This window comes from Cebus imitator, unplaced genomic scaffold (genome assembly GCF_001604975.1).
Source record: "Cebus imitator isolate Cc_AM_T3 unplaced genomic scaffold, Cebus_imitator-1.0 Scaffold207, whole genome shotgun sequence".
Taxonomy (NCBI): Eukaryota; Metazoa; Chordata; class Mammalia; order Primates; family Cebidae; genus Cebus; species Cebus imitator.
Genome location: NW_016107522.1, coordinates 2,616,681 through 2,640,102, shown reverse-complemented (window position 1 = coordinate 2,640,102; position 23,422 = coordinate 2,616,681). Strand labels below are relative to the sequence as shown.

General features: G+C 33.9%; 1 pseudogene; it reads right to left on the bottom strand.

The window, feature by feature from the left end:
* LOC108317782 overlaps positions 1-15,016 on the bottom strand; it is a 39,630-nt pseudogene extending 24,614 nt beyond the window's left edge.
* Positions 15,017-23,422: the final 8,406 nt, after the last annotated feature.

The window sequence follows — 23,422 nt, the reverse complement described above, 5'->3', positions numbered from 1 at the left end:
CCAACAGACCCAAGTGTGTGATGATCCCCGCCCTGTATCCATGTGTTCTCTTTGTTCAACACCCGCCTATGAGTAAGAATATGCCGTATTCGGTTTTCTGTTCTTGTGTCAATTTGCTAAGAATGATGGTTTCCAGATTCATCCATGTCCCTACAAAGGACACAAACTCATCATTTTTTATGGGTGCATAGTATTCCATGGTGTATATGTGCCACATTTTCCTTGTCCAGTCTATCATTGATGGGCATTTAGGTTGGTTCCAGGTCTTTGCTATTATAAACAGTGCCGTGATGAACATACATGTGCATGTATCTTTATAATAGAACAATTTCTAATCCTTTGGGTATATACCTAGTAATGGGATTGCTGGGTCAAATGGAATTTCTATTTCTAGGTCCTTGATGAATCACCTCACTGTCTTCCACAATGGTTGAACTAATTTACACTCCTACCAACAGCATAAAGTGTTCCTATTTCTCCATATCCTCTCCAGCATCTGTTGTCTCCAGACTTTTTAATGATCGCCATTGTAACTGGCATGAGGTGGTATCTCAATGTGGTTTTGATTTGCATTTCTCTAAAGACCAGTGATGATGAGCATTTTTGCCCAAGCTTTCTAAACTAAATCTACTTTAAGGACTTGCTGGTTCACCTCCCAAGGCTAACTCAATTCCAGGTAGAGGCCTTGTTTTGTAAGCATGCCTGGCCAGCTATGGGCTGGCTGCTGCTGATTGAGGTGCCCACAACTGACCCAAGATGGGCAATAGCCAGTGAAGAGAGCTGCTTGAAAAATCAAAGCACAGCAATGGTAGGACAGGCACTGGTGAAAATGTATAGGACAATTATTGGCAGTTATCTGAATAATAGCATTTCAACTGATACCTAGGCTGCTTTTGGGTCAAATTTTCATTTTTTTTTTCTCCCTTCATGTCAAGTATAAAACAGAAAAAAAATACAGTTTCATCTTTAGGTTCTAATTTGAAACTATATTTTTATAGAAATATTTCTGAAATTCATAACCTAAAAAGTGCTAATTTTGAAAATTACATTATTGGTTACCTAATTCTGGTCATGGCTTCAATTGGATATGATCTTCATTGTTCAGTTTCTGTCCTAAACTGTTACATAATTTTCTTGACTATCTATTATATTATTATGCAATTGCACCTTAGAGATAGCTGAATTTGAGTAGTCACTAAAATACGTTTTAAATTGATTAAATTGCCATGAAATTTTGTAGCATAAAGGCAAAATATAAAATTGGAATCTTTATAATACATATAATTCACTAAATTATGAGCTGAAATTATCACTGTTGCAAGTTTATAATATCAACAGCTGAGAGAATTTTCATAAATTTACAATAGTCATTTTGTAAAACTGAGTACATTCCAGAAAGTTGATTTACAGCATAATAGCATATTCTTTTTACATATAAATACTGGTTATCTATTTCTGATGTTCATATCAGAACTTAGGTTCTTTTCAAGGTATGATATTTGAGAAAAAATCTAGACACTTCTTAAAAAAAAAANACTTCTTAAAAAAAAAAAAAAAAACAAGAGATATACAATTATCATATATTTTCCAAAATGCTGACATATGTCATTGAGAAACTTGTTTCTAAAAAGTAAAGGGGTAAATGAAATAGTTTCCACCCATTTAATAAAATGACATAATATCAGCAGAATGTATATTTAAATTATTAGGACGTTATTTCTAAAATTGTTACAGCAAAATCAAAGTACTAAAATATTCATATCCAAGAGCAGGAATGTTTAATTTTCAATTAGTTTATAATAATAGTGCCCTATGTGTAATCATGAATTAGACTACATACAAATATAAAAGATTATAATTCAAATTGTACAGAATTAACACTGACACACAACTGCTATGCACTGAGCCCATTGATACAGATATTGAGTTCATTAACAATTTTGTGTCCTAAGACCTACGATCAGTTTCCTCTTCCTTCAAAACAGAAATGGTAAAATTAATTTAAGTATATATTCTATCGTGCATTATTCTTTTAAGAATAATAAAAATAATCTGAAGTTCACCTAATAATTAGGGAACACAGATTGTTACAGATTTTGATTTTAAGCATAATCAGAACTTAAACCTATTGTGTTCACTCTTGCTTTCAGTGATAAATATTTATTCATCAAGCTTTAAATAAATGGAGAGACATACCACATTCATAGAGAGTAAAACTCGACATGGAACATATCATTTTTCACCAAATTGATTTATAGGTTTGATTAATTTGTACCAAAATTCAAGGAAGGGTTTTTGGACACAAAGACAAGCTTATTTTAAAATTTGCTTGGAAAGGCACAAGCTAGCCAGAATAGCTAAACTATTTTGAAACAGAAGAATAAGGTAGTAATAATCACTCTACCCAATAGAAAGGCCTGCTACTGTTTGTAGCTATGATAGTCAAGGCACAGTGGTATTGGTGGAAATACAGACTTATACATCAATGCAACATAATAGAAAACTCAGAAGTAGACTCACCCAAATATGGATAGATGGGCAACCATAGTGAAGAAAATGTAGCTTAACCTAAGCCTCTCACCTTATATAAAAATGGACTAAAAATGAGTCCTCAACTTAGGTGTCAACCTAAAAGCTATACATTTTTTAGATAAAACATAGAAGAACACCTTCATAATCCAGGGATATAAAGTTCTCAGACTTAACACTAAAATCAGAATCAATAAATGAAAACATTGATAAGTAGATCTTATCAAAATTAAAAACATTTGCTCTGCCCAAGTTCATGATGAAAGAATGAAAAGTTAAGATATAGACTGTGAGAATATATTCACACACCCCCTATTTGACAAAGAACTGGTATTAGAATATATAAAGAACTTCAGATACTCAACAATTTTAAAACTTTCAACCTAGAAAATGGGGGAAAGACATGAACATATATTTTATCAAACAGGATATACAAAGAGCAAATAAACAAATATAAATGCATTCAACTTCATTAGGCATTAGGGACATGAAAACTGAAATCATAATGAAATATTGCTATACATCTATCAAAATTACTGAAATAAGAAAAAAATGTGACAACACTAAGTTCTGGCAAGGATATAAAGATACTGGATCACTCATGCACTGCTAATGGGAATTTAAAACAATACAGCCCTTCTCATCTATGGCCATACCAGCCTGAATGTGCCCGATCTCGTCTAAAATAATATAACCACTCTTCAAACTTCTAAACTTTAACATCCAATTGCCATACAATCCTGAAATTGCACTCTTGCACATTTAAACCAGAGAATAACAACTTATGTTCGCACAAAAACCTGTATATGAATGTTTACACCAGTTTTATTAATAATGTCTCAAAAATGAATAATCCCATCTGTCCTTCAGTGGGTGAATGGTTAAACAAACTGTGCTAAATAAAAATGAATAAAATACCACAAATATACTTTTCTCATTAAAAAATGAATTTTCCTCTATTGTATTGCTTGGGAGACACAAGAATCTATTTCTCTTAATATTATTTAACTTTTACCTTTCAAACATCAAGGTCAATACACTGGTTGTGATATTTTACTATAGTTTTGCAGAATGTTAAAATGTTAGAAGTTGGGTATAGCCTACATGAATCTCTCTGTGTTTATTTTACAGCAGCATGTAAATCTACAATAATCTCAGGAAAATGTTGTTGTTTATTTTTTAACAAAACAACAGCAAAGAAAGTAGACTGAATAGAGAGAGTGTAAGTAAAAATAATGGAGGAGCAGTGGAAATCCATAATATTATTTCACCTACCACTGTCTATCAAACACAAAGAGAGCTAGCAATGAAGATGCAGGCTGGAAATTTAGGCAGATGTTGCAGAAAAAGTGCTAACATAGGAGTTAAGAAACCTGAGTTCTACTCCAATTCCATTACCTGCTGGGAAGTCTTATGAGAGTAACTTAGAATATCTGCCTCAATATCCTCTACAAAGCTTGATGATGATAAGTTCCATGATTAGACTAGATCACCAAATTTTAAGAATCTTAGAAACATGGAAAAGGCCGAGTCAGTTACTAAAATCTTTATAAATTACAACGTCTGAATCCTGCAAATCTGGGTTCCACGCAATAGTGGCACTCTTAATTGAGTTCTAACATGTATGTGTTGAGGTTTCTTATTTATTTATTTCATTTATTTTGAGTTACAGGCATGAATTTTATTATTAATAAGCAGTGCCTGCCTGTCACTTAGGAAATCTTATTCTTATGCAAGAGATTTCCAGGTTAAGTAAACTACACGATAGTTGTAAGAATGGAAATAAATAATACTATTTCATATTTTTACAGACTGACCTCCCTTGATTACTTCTATGGAAACATAAAACACAGGTATATTTAATGACCATCAGAAGCAAATCATCTGAAACCTGAATTGTTTTAACTCCTTCACCAGCTGTTGTCACTCTGTATTTCTTTTGACTGCCAATGAAAGAACAGTGGTAAAGTCCCACCCCTATATTTCCACTTATTAGGGGTGGGACTTTAACAGCTGAATTCAAAGTTCTATGCCTTCATTTCCCCATCGGTAAAAGCGGAATAATGTTACCTACCTCATGGGACTTTTTCTGAGAATTAAATGGGACAATACTGCTAAAATAATTATAACATAGATGCCACAATGTGAGTGTTATGTAAGTATATAATAGTTAAAATGAATGGAGCAAATAGAAATTGGAAGGGTAGGCATATGGTAGAGGCACAGACTCCAGAAAAAAATGACTCCTCATTTGTTCTAATTAATTAGTTTATGATTCTGTATACTCTGACATATTCATTAGTCTATAGTAATAACCCCAATTTCACTATAAAAACACTCTGCTTAAGCGCCATAAACAAAGGAGATAACACCTTTAAAGATTTCTCATTAAAATAAGGCATATGACTCTTACATATTGCTAGTGAGAATGTAAACAGGTATAATTACTTGTAGGAGAATTTGACAATATCTAACAAAACAATATATGCATTTACCTTGTGACTCTGAAATTTTACTTCTGGGAATTTATTGTGAAGTTATACTCTTAAAAATATATTTGAATGAGGTTACTCTTTACTGTATTGTTTGTAACTGCAACATATTCAAGTAACCGAAAATTTTAAATATAATAGAGTGATTAAATAAAATACAATATAGAAGTCTCTCCTCATCTAAGGAGGATATTATGTCCCAAGACTGCAAGTGGGTGCTTGAAACTGCAGATGGTACTGGAGCCTATCTATGCTGCTTTTTTCTTATACATATACACGATAGAGTTTACTTCATAAATTAGGCACCCTAAGGGATTAATAAAAATAATAAAATGGGACAAGTATAACAATGTACTGTAGTAAAAATATACTAAAAACTTATGTAAATGTTTCTTTCTTGTGAAATATCTTATTGTAATATAGTCATCCTTCTTCTTATGATGATGATGTCACGTGATAAAATGCCTGCATGATGAGATTTTTGCAACAGTTGATTGGATAACCAAGATGGCAACTAAGTGACTGACAGGCAGGTAGTATGTATAGCTTGGATACACTCGACAAAGAGATGATTAATGATTCACGTTCCAGCTAGACGAAGTAACGTGGTAAGTGATTGCATCATGCTTTTCAGAAAAGCAGGCAATTTAAAAGTTATAAATTGTTTATCTCTGGAATTTTCCATTTATTATTTTCAGACCCCAATTGACCACAGGCAATTGAAACTAGAAATTGTGGTTAAAGGGGACTACTGTACTTTCATACAATGGAGTACTATGGAGCTGCAAAATGAGAATAAGGAAGATCTCGATGAATTTATATGGAATATATTTCATCATATATTGATGAGTAAAAAATAATTAAAAACACAAAATGCTTTCTATAGTATGCTACCTTTTGTATATAGTACAAAGAGACATAAAGAATGAAAAACATATGATCATTTCAATAGATACTGAAAAAGCATTTGTTAAAATCCAACATCCCTTCATGATTAAAAAAAAAAAAAAAAAAAAAACTCAAAAACTGGGGATAGGCTCCTTGTGTTCTATTTTGGTTCCATATGAATTTTAAAACAGCTTCTCCTAGGTTTGTGAAGAATGTCATCCATAGTTTGATAGGAATAGTATTAAATTTGTAAATTGCTTAGGGCAGCATAGCCATTTTATTGTCTTGATTCTTCCTAGCCATAAGCATGGGATGCTTTTCCATTTGTTTGTGTCTTTCCAATTTATTTGAGCAGTGTTTCTTATTCTCATTGTAGAAATCTTTCAGCTTCTTCATTGGCTATATTCTTAGGTATGTTATTCTTTTTGTGGCAATTGTAAATGGGATTGTTTCTAATTTGACTCTCAGGTTGGCCGTTGTTGGTATATAAGAATGTTAGTGATTTTTGTACGTTGATTTTGTATCCTGCAACTTTTCTGAAGATGTTTATCAGCTAGAGGAGCTTTTGGGCCAAGACTATAGGGTATTCTAGGTGTTGAATCATGTCATCTGCAAAGAGGGATAGTTTGACTTCCTCTCTTCCTATTTGGATGTGCTTTCTTTCTCTTGCCTGATTGCTCTGGCTAGGACTTCCCATACTAGATTGAATAGAAGTGGCAAGAGAAGGCAGCTTTATCCTATGCTGGTTTTCAAGGGGATTGCTTCTAGCCTTTGCTTATTCCGCATGATATTGGTTACGGATTTGTCACAGAGAGCCTGAATATGCAAGGCAACCCTAAGCAAAAATAACAAACCTGGAGACATCATATTACCAAACTTCAAACTACTGTAAGTCTACGGTAACCAAAACAGCACAGTACTGTTACAAAAACCAGCACATAGACCAATGGAACAGAATAGAAAGCCCAGAAATAAGTCTGCACATCTACGACCATCTGATCTTTTACAAAGCCAACAAAAACAAACAATGGGGAAAGACTCCCTATTCAGTAATGGTCCTGGGATAACTGCCTAGCTATATGCAGAAGATAGAAGCTAAATCCCTTCCTTACACCAAACACAAAAATCAACTAAAATTCATTAAAAAATTAACTGTAAAACCCAAAACTATAAAAACCCTGGAAGACAACCTAGGAAATACCATCCTGGACATAGGAACAAGCAAAGATTTCATGACAAAACCACCAAAAACAACCACAACAAAAGCAAAAATTGTCAGGTGAGATCTAATTAAACTTAAGAGCTTCTGCACAGCTAAAGAAACTATTAACAGAGGACCAGGCGCAGTGGCTCACACCTGTAATCCTGAAACTCTGGGAAGCAGAAGCAGGCAGATCACTTGAGGTCAGGAGTTTGAGACAAGCCTGGCCAAATGGTGAAACCCTATCTCAACTAAAAATACAAAAATTAGCTTGGCATGGTGACATGCCCTGTAGTCCTAGACACTTGGTAGGCTGAGGCAGGAGAATTGCTTGAACTTGGGAGGCAGAGGTTAGTGAGCCACAATCCTGCCACTGCACTCCAGCTTAGGCAACAGAATGAGAATCTGTCTCAAAAAAGAGGAAAGAAGAAAAAGAAAGAAAAGAGAAGAGAAGAGAAAGAAGAGAAGAGAAGAGAAGAGAAAAAGAAAGAAGAGAAAAAGAAAGAAGGAAAGAAAGAAAGACAGAAAGAAAGAAAGAGAAGAAAGAAAAAAGAAAGAAAGAAAGAAAAAGAAAGAAAGAAAGAAAGAGAGAGAGAGAGAGAAANAAGAAGGAAAGAAGGAAGGAAGGAAGGAAGGAAGGAAGGAAGGAAGGAAGGAAGGAAGGGAAAGAAAGAAAGAAAGAAAGAAAGAAAGAAAGAAAGAAAGAAAGAAAGAGAAAGAAAAGAGAGAGAGAGAAAGAAAGAAAAGAAATAAAAAGAAAAAAGAAAAGAGAAGGCTATCAATAAAGTAAACAGACAACCTACAGAATGAGGGAAAATATTAGCAGCCCATGCATCCAACAAAGGTCTAATATTGAACATCTATAAGGCACTTAAACAAATGTAAAAGAGAAAATCAACCCCATTACAAAATGGGCAAAGGACATGAACAGACATTTCTCAAAAGAAGACACACATGCAGCTAACAATCATATGAAAAAAGGTCAATATCACTGATCATTAGAAAAATGCAAAACAAAACCACAATAAGATACCATCTTGCATAATGGTTATTATCAAAAAGTCAAAAAATATCCGTGTATAAGGGAATGCTAATACATTGTTGGTGGGAGTGTAAATTAGTTCAACCATTCTGAAAAGCTCTCCACATAATAAAAGCCATATATGAAGACCCACAGTTAGTATCAAACTGATTGGAGAAAAACTGAAAGACTTTCCTCTAAGATTTGGAACATGACAAGGATGCCCACTATCAACACCTTCATTCAGCACAGTACTAGAAGTCCTGGCTAGAGCAAAAAGGCAAGAGAACAATATAAAGGGCATCCAAGCTGGAAAGGAAGAAGAAAAAATTATCCTTGTTTGCAGATGATTGATCTTCTATTTGGAAAAACCTAAAGCTACAACAAGAAAACTATTAGAAGGGACTTAAGAATTATCAGTGTTGCAAGATACAAAATCAACATACAAAACCAGTATTATTCCTAGGCCAGGCATGATGGCTTATGCCTGTAATTCCAGCACTTTGGGAGGCTGAGGCATATGGATCACTTGAGGCCAACAGTTTCAGACCAGCCTGCCCAACATGGTGAAATCCTGTCTCCAATTAAAAAAAAAAATTGCTGGATGTTGTAACACACACCTGTTATCCTGGCTACTCAGGACATTGAGGCATCAGAATTACTTAAACCTGGAAGGCAGAGGTTGCAGTAAGCTGAGATCATGCCACTGCACTCCAGCCTGAATGAATAAATGAGACTTTGTCTCAAAAAAAAAAAAAAAAGTCAGTGTTATTGCTATATGCCCACAGTGACAAATATGAAAAAGAAATTTAAAAAGCAATTCCATTTAAAGTAACCACACATAACATTAAATACCCAGGAATTTAAAAAGTGAAGGATCTCTTATAATAAAAACTGTAAAACAATGATGACAGAAAATTGGAGGAGGACACCAAAGGAAAAAAAGGAAAAAAATTCCATGTTCATGGATTGGAAGAAAAATTATTGTTAAAATGTCCATACTATCCAAAGCAATCTACAGCTTCAATGCAACCCCTATTAGAAAAACAGTGACATTATTCAATAAATAGAAAAAAAATCCTAAAATGTATATGGAACCACAGAAGACCCAGGATAGCCAAAGCTATCCTGAGCAAAAAGAACAAAACTGGAGGAATCACAATATCTGGCTTCAAATTAGACTACAGAGCTATAGGAACCAAAACAGGATGTTACTGGCATAAAAACAGACACATAGACAAATGGACAGAATAGAGACCCCAAAACCAAATCCACACACCTACAGTGAAATCATTTTTGACAAAGTTTCCAAGAATGTGTTATAAATTTTTCATCTCTAAAATGGGAATAATATTGATAATCGGGTTTCTGTCAGGATTAAAGTGCTCACCTTTGGAAGGTGCTTAGCAAAGCATTTGGCACATAATAAGCAGATGTGTGTGAATGTGGACTTTGTAAACCTTAAAAATAATTCTACAGCATTCCAAATATTTGGTTGAACCACATGAAATTGTTAATGTTTGACAATCCTCAACCCACAAAATGGCAATTTTCTATGGTTTAACTTAATATAAAACCATAAAACTGATATTTGGTATTTCCATAAATAAATAACAATAGAATCTTATTATAAAACCTCAACTGTGGAAAAGTCATCTTCATTCAACGAATAAAAGAACTGGGTCTCAGAGTGGACTCTAAAACCTATACTATGTCTTCTTTTCAATACTGACCTTTCACTCATCCATCTAGCAACCAAGACCAAAAATTACTGGAGATGTTACTAAGCACTTCTATACCATCATAAACAATTTTCTAGGATGAGATCATTGCTGCTATAGAACTATAAGGTGTAATCATGTCATTTTACATGTATAATAAAGGCCTTTTACATGTATAATAAAATCACACAATAAGCATCTCCAACGGCAGGAAAGTAGTCAACTATTTACTGGCAAAATTCCCTAACTCTTACTATGTATAGAAAGCAGTTTATTTCCAGAAATCTACTTTTGAAAAAATCCTTGTGTGTGTTTAAAAAATCATATAAGTTTTTGAAATTCAAAATGTCATATGTCTCTTATTTCTTTTACCATATGGTATGTAACATTTATCTTTTGGCAGTTCTCTTCACCTGGGCACCATCCACTAAAGGAAGAGCAGGCACATGTCATTCAAACAGATTCCTTGAGACTGGAGCAGAGTCAAGACTTGGGGAAAAATTAACACCTTTTCTGACCTGGGTCATCAGTACTATCAGTCTGGATCTTGAGGCTGTCTCCATTCAATGTTTATATTAACTGGCATCTGACCAAGCATTAGATGTTAAAAATGACAGCCACAGTTAGGATTTAGACGATGCTATTGACCAGAAAACTCCTTAAAGAAAGACTAAACTTTCTTGTCAAGAAATTCAAACCCAAACTGAAGCTGATTTGTTTTGAAATCCAAAACAAAAAGTTAATTCTTTCTGTAACTGTCATCATTACAGAGGTCTTAGTTCATCTGTATGAGTTTTTATTTCTCTGTCAATCTAAGTTGTAAAATATCCTTTCTCTCTTCCGTTTTGGGTGTCAGGATGTTGCAAGCAATTCAATTACAATGTACTACTCTTGAAAAAAAGTAAAATAAGGTACATATGGAGATCTACAATTATAATCCAATCCCTAAATGTCAACAACAAAAAAGTGATAATCTTAATAGACTTGTTTTAATCCCCTTCAGCCTGACAAGTGCTAGTGAAGAAAGTTCAGTGTGACTTTTAAAATCAGAGACATTTTAATGACATATATGGATTGTTTCTGGTTGAGCTTAGCTTAGAAAAATATTCTGAGTTTTCAAGGAAATACAGAATATATTTTTATACACATTGCTTTCTTTAATTCAGAATCAATGTAGATGCATAGTTTTATTGTGGATTACCAATTATTATGTGAATAAATGTTATGGTAAAACTTGGTTTTCATTTTTGTCAATACATTGTCATTACATTTCAACTACAAACTAAATAATATGTAATAAAATTTGTATTTTCAAGAAAATATTTTGTATCAAATGTTCTATAAATTCTATTAAATGACTATAATTTATAACAGTCTACCTAGAATTCTGGAAAAAAAAACATTGTATTCTAATGTAAATTAAAAGAAAAGAGATACAGAAAAATGCCAATAGCCCATATTTATAACATTAAAAGAGTTTATACATATTAATTTAGTAATGAGGTAAATATGCATCTTTGTCTTATATTTACTGAAATGAGGTGTATCTATGAAATTTCTGGAAAACTATTTAGAATTACATATATACAGACTATAGTTCTAAAAACACACAGCTCAAATTTAATGAGCTTAAAATTTGTCAACATGTATACCCTTTAATGTTTCCTGTTTTATGGATTCCTAGAAAACATCAGCAACCCAATTGTATGACAAAACTAAATAAGCTCAATTTTCCACTGCTTATTAAAAATTCCATTTTTAAAAAGGCCTCAGATTTCAATGCTTATACTGTACCATGAAGCAGAAAAACAAATGGAACTGAATTAAAGTGGATGTTCTTTCAGTGTTCCTTCTAAGTGAATGATGGTATTAAAATTGTTTCTTACATCTTATATTGAACTCCAACATTCATTGGAATTTGCATGTGCTTTAGGGAGCTTTTGATCTTTTATAAACACATCTCAAAGCACCAAAAGATAGAATTGTTTCCTCTTTCATTTAGTACATGAAGCAAAATTACAAATGCTTTTAAATAGCAGTTTGCCATAACATCAAGAGAAACATGGGCCTCGACTACTAATGTAAGCTTTTCGCAAACTTATTTTCTGTGTTCACAATTGTGGAATGCGGGATATAATATCTTGGGTTAGAAGAGTGAAGAATAAAAAACTCCTATCCTTGAGGCTTTTATAATTAAAATGTAACAAAACCATCAATAAATAATAGGGTATCCATCCATGAAAACGTACAAGAAATCAGGTAATACAAATATATTATATTTAAAATAAAATAGAAAACAAATAAAAAATAAGCAGAGATAATGCAAAATAGGATTGGATGAGGCAAGAAATTTTTCTCAGAGATACTGAGTATTAAACTATGATTTGAACTATACTTTGATCTTTAAAACTGTATTAGCAGAGAATATCTGGCATATAAAAGAAAAATGTTTTTGTGTAGTTTATACCTAGTAGAATATAAAAGAGAAATAGAAAAATGACCTAGTTTGTCCTCAAGTTTCATCATGTTGTTGCATATGGCAGGATTTACTTCTTTATTAAGGCTGAATAATATTCCAGTCTGTGTGTATCACATTTTTTGTATTCATTTGTCCGTATGGACATTTAGATTATTTCAACATCTTAGGTGTTGCAAATAGTGCTGTAATCAACATGAAAGTCTCAGTATCTCTTCAGGTTTCCAACGTCAAATCTTTTTTGTTAACTTTTTTATTTGAATAGGTTTTTGGGGAACAGGTAGTGTCTGGTTATATTGATAAGCTCTTTAGTGGTGATTTTTGAGATTTTGGTGCACCCATCACCCAAGGAGTGTACACTGTATACAATGGGTACTCCTTTATCCCTTAACTTCCTCCCACCCTTTTAGAGGAGTACCCAAAGTCCACTGAATCATTCTGATGTCTTCGCATCCTCAAAGCTTAGCTCCCACTCAAGAGTGAGAACATACTATGTTTGTTTTTCCATTCTTCAATTACTACATTTAGAGTAATGGCATCCAACTCCAACCAGGTTGCGGCAAATGCCATTATTTTGTTCCCTTTTATGGCTGAAGAGTATTCCATTTACACACACACACATACGCACACACAAACACACACAAACACACACACACCACACTACATTTTCTTTATCCATTCATTGATCAATGGGCATTTGGGTTGGTTCCATATTTTTGTTATAAACATGCATGTGTTAGTGCCCTTTTTTTTTGATGGAGTCTGGCTCTATCAACATGCTGGAGTGCAGCGGCGCGATCCTGGCTCACTGCAATCTCCACCTCCTGGGTTCAAGCCATTTTTCTACCTCACTCTCCTGAGTATCTGGGATTACAGGCATGCACCATCATGCCCACCTAATTTTTGTATTTTTAGTAGAGATGGGGTTTCATCATGTTGGCCAGGATGGTCTAGATCTCTTGACCTTGTCATCCACCTGCCTTGGCCTCCCAAAGTGCCAGGATTACAGGCATGAGCCACCACGCCCAGCCTAGTATCTTTTTAATATAATGACTTCTTTCCCTCTAGGTAGATACCCAGGAGTGGGATTGCTGGATCAAATTGTAGTTCCTTAAGGAATTTTCCATAGTGGTTGTAGTAGTTTACGTTCCCACCAGCAGTGTAAAAGTGTTCCTTTTCCCACATCCACACCCAACATCTATTATTTTTTAAATTTTTCTGATTATGGCTTCCTTGAAGGAGTACGGTGGTGTCACGCTGTAGTTTTAATTTGCATTTCCTTGATAATTATGCTGAGCATTTTTTCATGTGTTTGTTGCCCATTTGTATATCCTCTTTTTGTGGGGCAGGGAATAACCATCCCTTTATTTGTCACAATGTTTCACACAGTGACAGGCACATAGTAGGAACCCAACAAATATTTGTTAAATGAGTGGATGAATAAATACATGAACAGAAAAATAAAAAAACAAGAGTCAAATCAGTAAGTATTATTGTGTTCCCCTACTTCTTTTGAGAATTGTCTATTTATGTCCTTAACCCGCTTTATGATAGGATTGTTTTTTGTTACTGATTTAAGTTCCTTGTAGATTCTGGATATTAGTCCCTCATCAGATGCACAATTTGTGAAGGTTTTCTCCCACTCTGCAGGGTGTCTCCTTATCCTGCTGATTAATTATGTTGCTGTGCAGAAGCCCTTTCATTTAATTAAGTCTAATCTATTTATCATTGTTTTTGTTTCCTTTGCTTTTGTGTTCTTAGTCAAGAAGTTTCTGCCTAAGCCAATATGTAGGAGGCTTTTTCAACGTTTTCATTTAGGATTTTTATGGTTTCAGGTCTTAGATTTACATCTTTGATCCATCTTGAGTTAATTTTTATATAAGGTAAGAGATGCAGATCCTTCTATATTCTTCTAAATGTGGCTTTCCAACTATCCTAGCACCATTTGTTGAATAAGGTATCCTTTCCCCACTTTACGTTTTTGTTTGCTTTGTCAAAGTTCAGTTGGAGGTATGAATTTGGCTTTATTCTTGGATTCTTTATTCTGTTCCATTGGTCTATGCGCCTTATACTAGTACCACAGTGTTTTGGTGACTAGAGCTATATAGTGTAGTTTGAAGCTGGGTAAGGTGATACCTCCAGATTTTTTTTCTATTTGTTTCATCTTGCTTTGACTATCTAGGCTCTCTTGTAGTTTCATATGAATTTTAAGATTATTTTTTTCCAGTTTTATGAAGAATGATGATAGCATTTTGACGGGAAGGGAATTGCATTGAATTTGTAGACTGCTTTTGACATCACAGTAATTTTTACAATATTGATTCTATCCATCATGAGCATGTTTCCATTTGTGCCATCTAAAATTATGTTTTAGAATAATTTCTAATTTTGATAATGTAATTTAAAAATAAGTCAATGACTATTAAATTTTGTTTTTTATCCATAAAAGAAATCTGAGAGTGAATTGTCTCTAGGTCAATAAATAAAAAACGGGCAATCATTTATAAAAGAATTATTTCCAGATATTGGTTCATGGTACAGGTATTGCTTGACTTACAACCTATGCAACTTACGACCATTCGACTTTATGACCACAATCGCTAGCCACGACTGCTCTGTGTCTGGCAAAGCAAACGTTGCCCAGCTGGGCATACGACAGTGCGGACCAGCTTCCGGCAGCACTACCATCTCCGCGTGCACCATTTCAACTGTTAGCCCAGAATCAGTATAGCAATTTGCCTTTTGCGTCTTGGATATTTTTCATCAAACCCCTCCCAATAAACTTCTTATACATTTCGAAGCAACGGACCCAAACATTGAATGATTTGCAAGGATTGAACGGATGGCGCATGATGTGTTTCATCCATATCGTGAAATTTATGAAGAAAAAAAGAAACATACAATTCAGACAAAGCTCACCATGTTTATGAAAAAACCAACTCCGGTAACCCCAACTACTGCCTCAGATGACGACATCAACGATCCGCAGCCAAGCACCAGCAGCCAATAAAATGTTTCGTACATGTTTATATATTTTGAAATGTTTTGCAATTGGGAAAATGTTTTGCAACTGGGAAAATGTTTCCTATGGTATTTTTTACATCTGTATTTTGTATTTTTGTATGCACCTGTATTTTGTATTTTTGTATGCACCTGTATTTTGTAATTTTGTATGTTTTGCAAATATTAAACCAGTTGTACTGGTAATGCAGTGTTTTACTTAAACCTGACAAATGTAAAAATAAGAAACAAAATGGTGTAGAGATGACACAAATGGCATAAAATGAACAAAGAAAATTATGATATATAACAATAATGAAAGAAAATTATGATAAAATATGACTTAAAGATTTTTATAACATCATTTCACAGTACTGTACATATAGCCTACTCAACTTACGACCAAATTGTGTCATGACCGGTCTGTTGGAGCCAATCATGGTCATAAGTCGAACACTAGCTGTAGTTAATTGCTTTAAGGTCTGACAGACAAAACAACAAATAAGGTGAGCCATAGTAGCATCATTAACTTTCTTCTTGGGGTCACTTTCTGAACTGCAGGGAAAACTCAAATTGTTCCTAAGGATTTTACTATATAAGGAGACAAGAGATTGAGTTTGGGGCTACTAAGCAGCTCAAATTTGTAAGATGATGTCAAAGAGAAGGGTGCTGTGCAGAGAAGCAGCTCAAAGAAACTACACAGAGACCCTGCCTTGAGTCTGTAACAGAATACTTTAGTGGGAATGCATTAAGCCAAATACCATGACTACAGATCAAAAGCACTACCACATAATGAACTACAAGGGAACTGAGAAATGAATAACACCTCAAGCTTGCACAGGGTTGTGAGATATCAGAGTTCCTTAAAATCAGCGTGTTAAGTATTAAAACCCAGGACATTCAGTAGAAAACCTAGAAAGGCCATGCTAAAGGATGCTATATCTGTCCTAACAGAGTTTAACAACAAGGCTTGAAAGGATGAAACTGCCCTTCAAGTAAATAAACAAAATATTGAAATAAAATTGAATAATCTATGCAGAAATACAACAGCATCTCAACAAAAACATAACATCTATAAAGATAAACATACAATCAAACTGTATTACACATAAAAAAGACAAGCAAATGTAACCTATAGCAAGGATAATAGACAAGAGATTAAAAAAAGAGAGAAAATTAAATTAGCAGACAATATTTTAAATTAGCCATTTTAACGTATTTAAATATTTAAAGAAACTCAGAAACAAAATAGAGAATAAACACTGACAAACAGAAGAGAATTGGAAATGTAAAAAGACTGAATGTTGAGAAATGAAAAAGACATCTTAGGAAGTAAAACATCACTGACTGCATTTAGCAGTAAATTAAGCACTGAAGAAGAAAGTGTTCACGAAATTGAAAGCAGGGCAATAGAAGATATCCAAACTGAATCACAAGTAGGAAAAACAATTGGAAATAAAAACTACATAAATAATCTATGTAAAAACATGAAGTGGCCTATGGGAAAATATCAAGTTGGAAAAAATATGTGTAACTGGTTTATAAGAAGGGGTAAGAGGGTTAGAAAAATATATTTTTTAATAATGAAAAAATTTCAGATTTGGAGAACAATATAAGCCCACAGATCCAAGAAACTCATTAAGGCACTACAAGGAAGCATACTAGCGCACATCATAATCAAATTCCTAAAAATAAAGAAAAAAATTAAAAAGAAAAACTTAGAAGCAATCAGAAAAAGGAAAACCATTACATACAGGGGAGGAATGACAAGAACGTTCTCTGACTTCTCTGGAAACACAATGTAAGACAGGACAGAGTGAAACAAAATTTTATTGTACAGAAAGAAAAAATAAGTAAAAATAGGTCATTACATTTAAAAGTATCTCAAAAAAATGAAAAAAAATAGATAAATCATGCAGTCATGATGAATTCTTTTGTTATATTACCTTTTTAATAGAATATTTAGCATTTTTAATACAAACATATTTTCTACAAATAAAACAGTTGTATTACCAACACTAGCAAAAAACAATTGGAAATGAAATTTACAATGTACAACTCTAGAATAAATATAAAATAGTTACAGATGAATCTAACCAAACATGCAATATATTTATATGGTAAAGACTACAAAATATTTATAAGAAAAATCGAAATGAAATAAGTAAATGGAGTGATATGCAATATTCCTAGATTGAAGAGCTCTATGTTTGAGATCTCAATTTTCCCTAATTTGACCCATAGTTTCAATAAAATTGCAGTGAATATTCTAGCAGGCTTTTTTTTAAAATAGAAATTAACATTAAAACATATATGGAAATAAAAATAACCCAACAGCATAAACAATTATTTAAAAAATATTACACATTGCATCCCTGTATCAAAACATTCCACATACTCCAGAAATATATACACCTACTAGGTACTCACAAAAATTAAAAATAAAAAAAAGAACTAAAGGACTCAAAATATCTAATATCAGACCTACAATGAAACTACAGTAATTGAGGTGGCGTAATATTAGAGCAAAGATATCAAATAGATGAATGAAAAACATTACAAAGACCAACGTTAGGTATAAATATATCATCAACTGATTTTCAACAAAGATGCTAAGTTAACCACAATTTATTAAAAAAAGGAGTCTTTTAAACAAATTTACATCCATATGGAAAATTAAAAACATGTTAACCCACAACCCAGACCTTATGGAAAATCAACCTGACGTTATCACAGTTCTAAATGTCAACTTAAATTAAAAAATCTAGAGACAACAGCTGCTGGAGAGCATGTGGAGAAACAGTAACACTTTTACAGTGATGGTAGGAGTGTAAATTAGTTCAAGTACTGTGGAAGACAATGTGGTGCTTCATCAAGGTCCTAGAAATAGAAATTGCATTTGACCCAGCAATCCCATTACTGGGTACATATCCAAAGAATTATAAATCATTCTATTATAAAGACACATGCACACGAATGTTCATTGCAGCACTGTTTACAATAGCAAAAACCTAGAACCAACCCAAATGCCCATCAATGATAGAGTGGACAAGAAAAATGTGGCACATATACACCATGGAATACTATGCAGCCATAAAAAATGATGAGTTCATCATGTCCTTTGCAGGGACATGGATGAATCTGGAAACCATCATTCTCAGCAAACTGACATAAGAACAGAAAATCAAATATCGCATGTTCTCACTTACAGGCGGGTGTTGAACAAAGAGAACACGTGGACACAGGGAGGGGAGCATCACACACTGGGATCTGTTGGGGGAGACTAGGAGAGGGACAGTGGTGGGTAGGGAGATCGGGGAGGGATAACATGGGGAGAAATGCCAGATATAGGTGACAAGGGGATGGAGGCAGCAAACCACATTGCCTTGTATATACCTATGCAACAATACTGCATGATCTGCACATGTACCCCAGAACCTAAAGTACAATTAAAAAATTACAATATCTAGAAGAAAATACAAAAAAAAGTATTTGTGATCTTGGGTTAAACAAAAACGTCTTAGGCAGGGGACATAAAGTTTGTGCTACAGAAATTGGTAAATTGAACTTCATCAAAATTAAAAACTTCTGTTCTTTGAAAGATAATGCTAGGCAAATAAAATGATATGCCACAGTTCAATGGCAAGGTAAGCCCACTACAGATTATCTCTTACATTGATCACAACTAAAAACTCTGAAAAAAATGCAACTTCTAGAAGGCTAAAAATTTAACAAAAGCAGGCATATTGTGAAGAGAAATCAAAACTTGGAGAATGACTCATAAGTAGTTGAATACTTCATTTTTGTTTTTCACTTCTCTTTTTTCTAAAGACTTTACTCAACAGCAGGACCCATTCATAGTGTAAATGAGCAGAGAAGTGGTGCAGAAAGTCAAATTCAGAATGTAACTTCACATTTCTGGCAAAGGATTCAAGAAAAGGAGTCAGTACAGACCGTAATATGTGGTCAGCATCCCAAAAAGAAAAAAGCTAAAAAGTAACATTCCCTAATTCTTTACATGAACATACATGATTCTTGGACTCACTACTGAGGTGCGTATGGGTTGGACAAACCAACCACAAAAGAAAAATAGAAATTCCACTCTAAATTTAACCAGGGTAAACTTCTATGAAAACAAGCACAACAAAAAAAAGTATTCTTCACAGATTTATAACAAGACTCAAGGATCAAACAACATGTTATCTTAAATGGCCCAGACACAATCCAATTTTTTTCAAAATTTAAGAATATAGGAGATAACTCATATATTGGAAATATCAGACAATGACTTTAAAGTAACTATTACAATTCCACTCTATGAGGTAAAAGCAAACCTATTTGAAATAAATGGAAAGGTAGTTCAAAGGAAAATAGAGTTTGGTTTTTTTTAATAATACTTTAGGTTCTAGGGTACATATGAAGATCATGCAGGATTGTTGCATAGGTACACACAAGGCAATGTGGTTTGCTGCCTCCATCCCTCCATCACCTACATCTGGCATTTCTCCCCATGTTATCACTCCCCGACCTCCGCACTACTCTGCTGTCCCTCCCTTGCTCCCCCAACAGACCCCAGTGTGTGATGCTCCCCTCCCTGTGTGCATGTGTTCTCATTGTTCAACACTTGCCTATGAGTGAGAACATGCACTGTTTGATTTTCTGTTCTTGTGTCAGTTTGCTGAGAATGGTGGTTTCCAGATTTATTCATGTCCCTACAAAGGACAGGAACACATCATTTTTTTTATGGCTGCATAGTATTCCATGGTGTAGATGTGCCACATTTTCCTTGTCCTGTCTATCATCGATGGGCATTTGAATTGGTTCCAGGTCTGTGCTGTTGTAAAGAGTGCCGCTATAAACATATGTGTGTATGTGTCTTTATAACAGAATAATTTATAATCATTTGGGTAAATACCCAGTAATGGGATTGCTGGGTCAAATGGAATTACTATTTCTAGGTCCTTGAGGAAGTGCCATACTGTTTTCCACAATGGTTGAACTAGTTTACACTACCACCAACAGTGTAAGAGCATTCCTATTTATCCACATCCTCTCCAGCATCTGTTGTCTCCAGATTTTGTAATAATCGCTATTCTAACTGGTGTGAGGTGGTATCTCAACGTGTTTTTGATTTGCATTTCTCTAATAATCAGTGATGATGAGCATTTTTTCGTGTGTCTGTTGGTCTTATATATGTCTTCTTTTGTAAAGCGTCTGTTCATATCCTTCTAACACTTTTGGATGGTTTTGTTGGTTTTTTTCTTGTAAATCTGTTTTAGTTCTTTGTAGATTCTGGATATTAGACCTTTGTCAGATGGGTAGACTGCAAAAATGTTTTCCCATTCTGTTGGTTGCCGGTTCACTCTAATGATTGTTTCCTTTGCTGTACATAGCTCTGGAGTTTAATTAGGTCCCATTTGTCTATTTTGGCTTTTGTTGCCAATGCTTTTGTTGTTTGTCATGAAGTACTTGCCTATGCCTATGTCCTAAATGGTTTTGCCTAGGTTTTCTTGTAGGGTTTTTATGGTGTTAGGTCTTATGTTTAAGTCTTTAATCCATCTGTAGTTAATTTAAGCGTAAGGAAGGAGTTCAGTTTCTGCTTACTGTACACTGCTAGCCAGTTTTCCCAATGTCATTTATTAAACAGGGAGTCCTTTCCCCATTGCTTGTAAAAAGTCTCAATAAACTAGGTATCAAAGAAACATATCTCAAAATAATAAAAGCTATTTATGACAAACATACAGCCAATATCATAATGAATGGGCAAAAACTGAAAGCATTCCCTTTGAAATCTGGCACTAGACAAGGATGCCCTCTGTCACTACTCCTATTGGAAATTCTACCCAGAGCAATTAGGCAAGAAAAAAAAAATTAAGGATATTCAATTAGGAAAAGAGGAAGTCAAATATCTCTATTTTCAGATGACATGATTGTATATTTAGAACACCCTATCTTCTCACCCCAAAATCTCCTTAAACTGATAAGCAAATTCAACAAAGTCTCAGGATACAAAAATCAATGTGCAGAAGTCAAAAGCATTTCTATACACCAATAACAGACTGACAGAGAGCCAAATCATGAGCAAACTCCCATTCACAATTGCTACAAAGAAAATAAAATACCTAAGAATACATCTAACAAAGGACGTAAAGGACCTCTTCAAGGAGAACCACAAATCACTGCTCAAGGAAATAAGAGAGGACATAAACAGATAGAGAAACATTCCATGCTCATGGTTAGGAAGAATCAGTATCATGAAAATGGCCATACTGCCCAAAGTAATTTACCGATTCAACGCTATCCCCATCAAGCTACAAATGACATTCTTCACAGAACTGGAAAAAAACACCTTAAACTTCATAGGAACCAAAAGAGAGCCTGCATAGCCAAGACAATCCTAAGCAAAAAGAACAAAACTGGACGTATCACGCTACCTGGTTTAAAACTATACTACAAAGCTACATGGTACCAGTACCACGTAATCAAAACAGCATGGTACTGGTACCAAAACAGAGATATAGAAGAATGGAACAGAACAAAGACCTTGGAGGCAATGCCACACATCTACAACCATCTGATCTTTGAATATATAGTTTGTATAAGAGAACTATAAATCATTAAAAAAGAACCAACTGGGTATTTTATAACTGAAAATACAATGTTTGAAATAAAAACTCACAGGATGGACTCAGTAGCTGAATGGAGATCAAAGAGTGAAGTTGAAAGAGATCAACTGAAATTACCTAATCTGAAGAACAGAGAGAAAAATGATTGTGAAAAAAAATGTATACTCAGAAACCCATCAGTAAGATCAGTAATTCTAAGATGTATCTGTAGAGACACAGGATAGGTAAAAGAGATTAGAGTAGAAAAAAATAATTGAAGCAATAATGGCTGAAAACTATCCACATATAATGAAAATGACAAAAGTACTGGTTGATGAAGTCTGGCAGACTCAAAACAAGACAAAAGAAATTATGCAAAGACACATCATAATCTAGGGGCAAAAAATATTTGTAAAAATCTTGAAAGTGGCTGCGAAAAAAATTGGCACATCCAATATTATTCAATACTGCTCAACAATGGAGAGAAGAAGCTGTTGATACATGGAGCAGCATGCATAAATCTCAAAGGCACTATGAAATAGAAACCATTCAAAAACAAAATTATAGGATCAATACTCTACAAAGCAATCTATATATTCAATACAATCTCTATCGAAATCTCAACATGTTTTCTGCAGGAAAAAATTGTATTCTAAGACTCAAATAAAATCTCAAGGAACCAAAAGCAGTGAAAACATTTTTGAAAAGTTGGAGGTCTCACACTTTCTCATTTCAAAGCTCACCATAAAGCTACAGTAATCAAAACAGTGTGATGCTGGCATTAAAAAATACATAGAGAGTCAAGTCCAGAAATAAGGTTCTGCACATGGGATCAAATGATTTTTGACAAGGTAACCAAGACCATTCAATGGGGAGAAGACATTCTTTTCGAAAAATGATGTGGGAAAACTGGTTAGCCACATGCAAAAGAATCAATCTGGACGCTTATCTTACACCATATATAAAAATTAATTCAAAATATATCAAAGGCTTAAATATAAGGACTATAAAATTGTTAGAAGAAAACATAGGGGAAAGCTTCAGAGCATTGCATTTGGCAATAGGATTTCTTGGATATGAAACCAAAAGCACAGGCAATTTAAAAAAAGCAAGATAAAGTGTGCTTAATCAAAATAAAAAGTATTGTTTACTAAAGTATATTATCAACAGACTGCAAAGGTAACCCAAGGAATGAGAGAAAATTAGGAGATAATTATATAGACTACATAAAATATCCTCCAATTCAACAACAAAAATCAGTACAATAAAATATGAGCAATGGACTTGAAAAGACATTTCTTCAAAACAGATATACAAATGGAGTTAAGAGTATGAAAAGATTTTCAACATCTCTAATCACTTAGGTAGATGCAAATCAAAACTACAATATGAAACCACTTCACATCACTTCATCTTTTAGGATAGACAGTATATTTTTAAAATACAGAAAATAACAAGTGTTGATAAGAATGTAGAGAAATTAGAACAC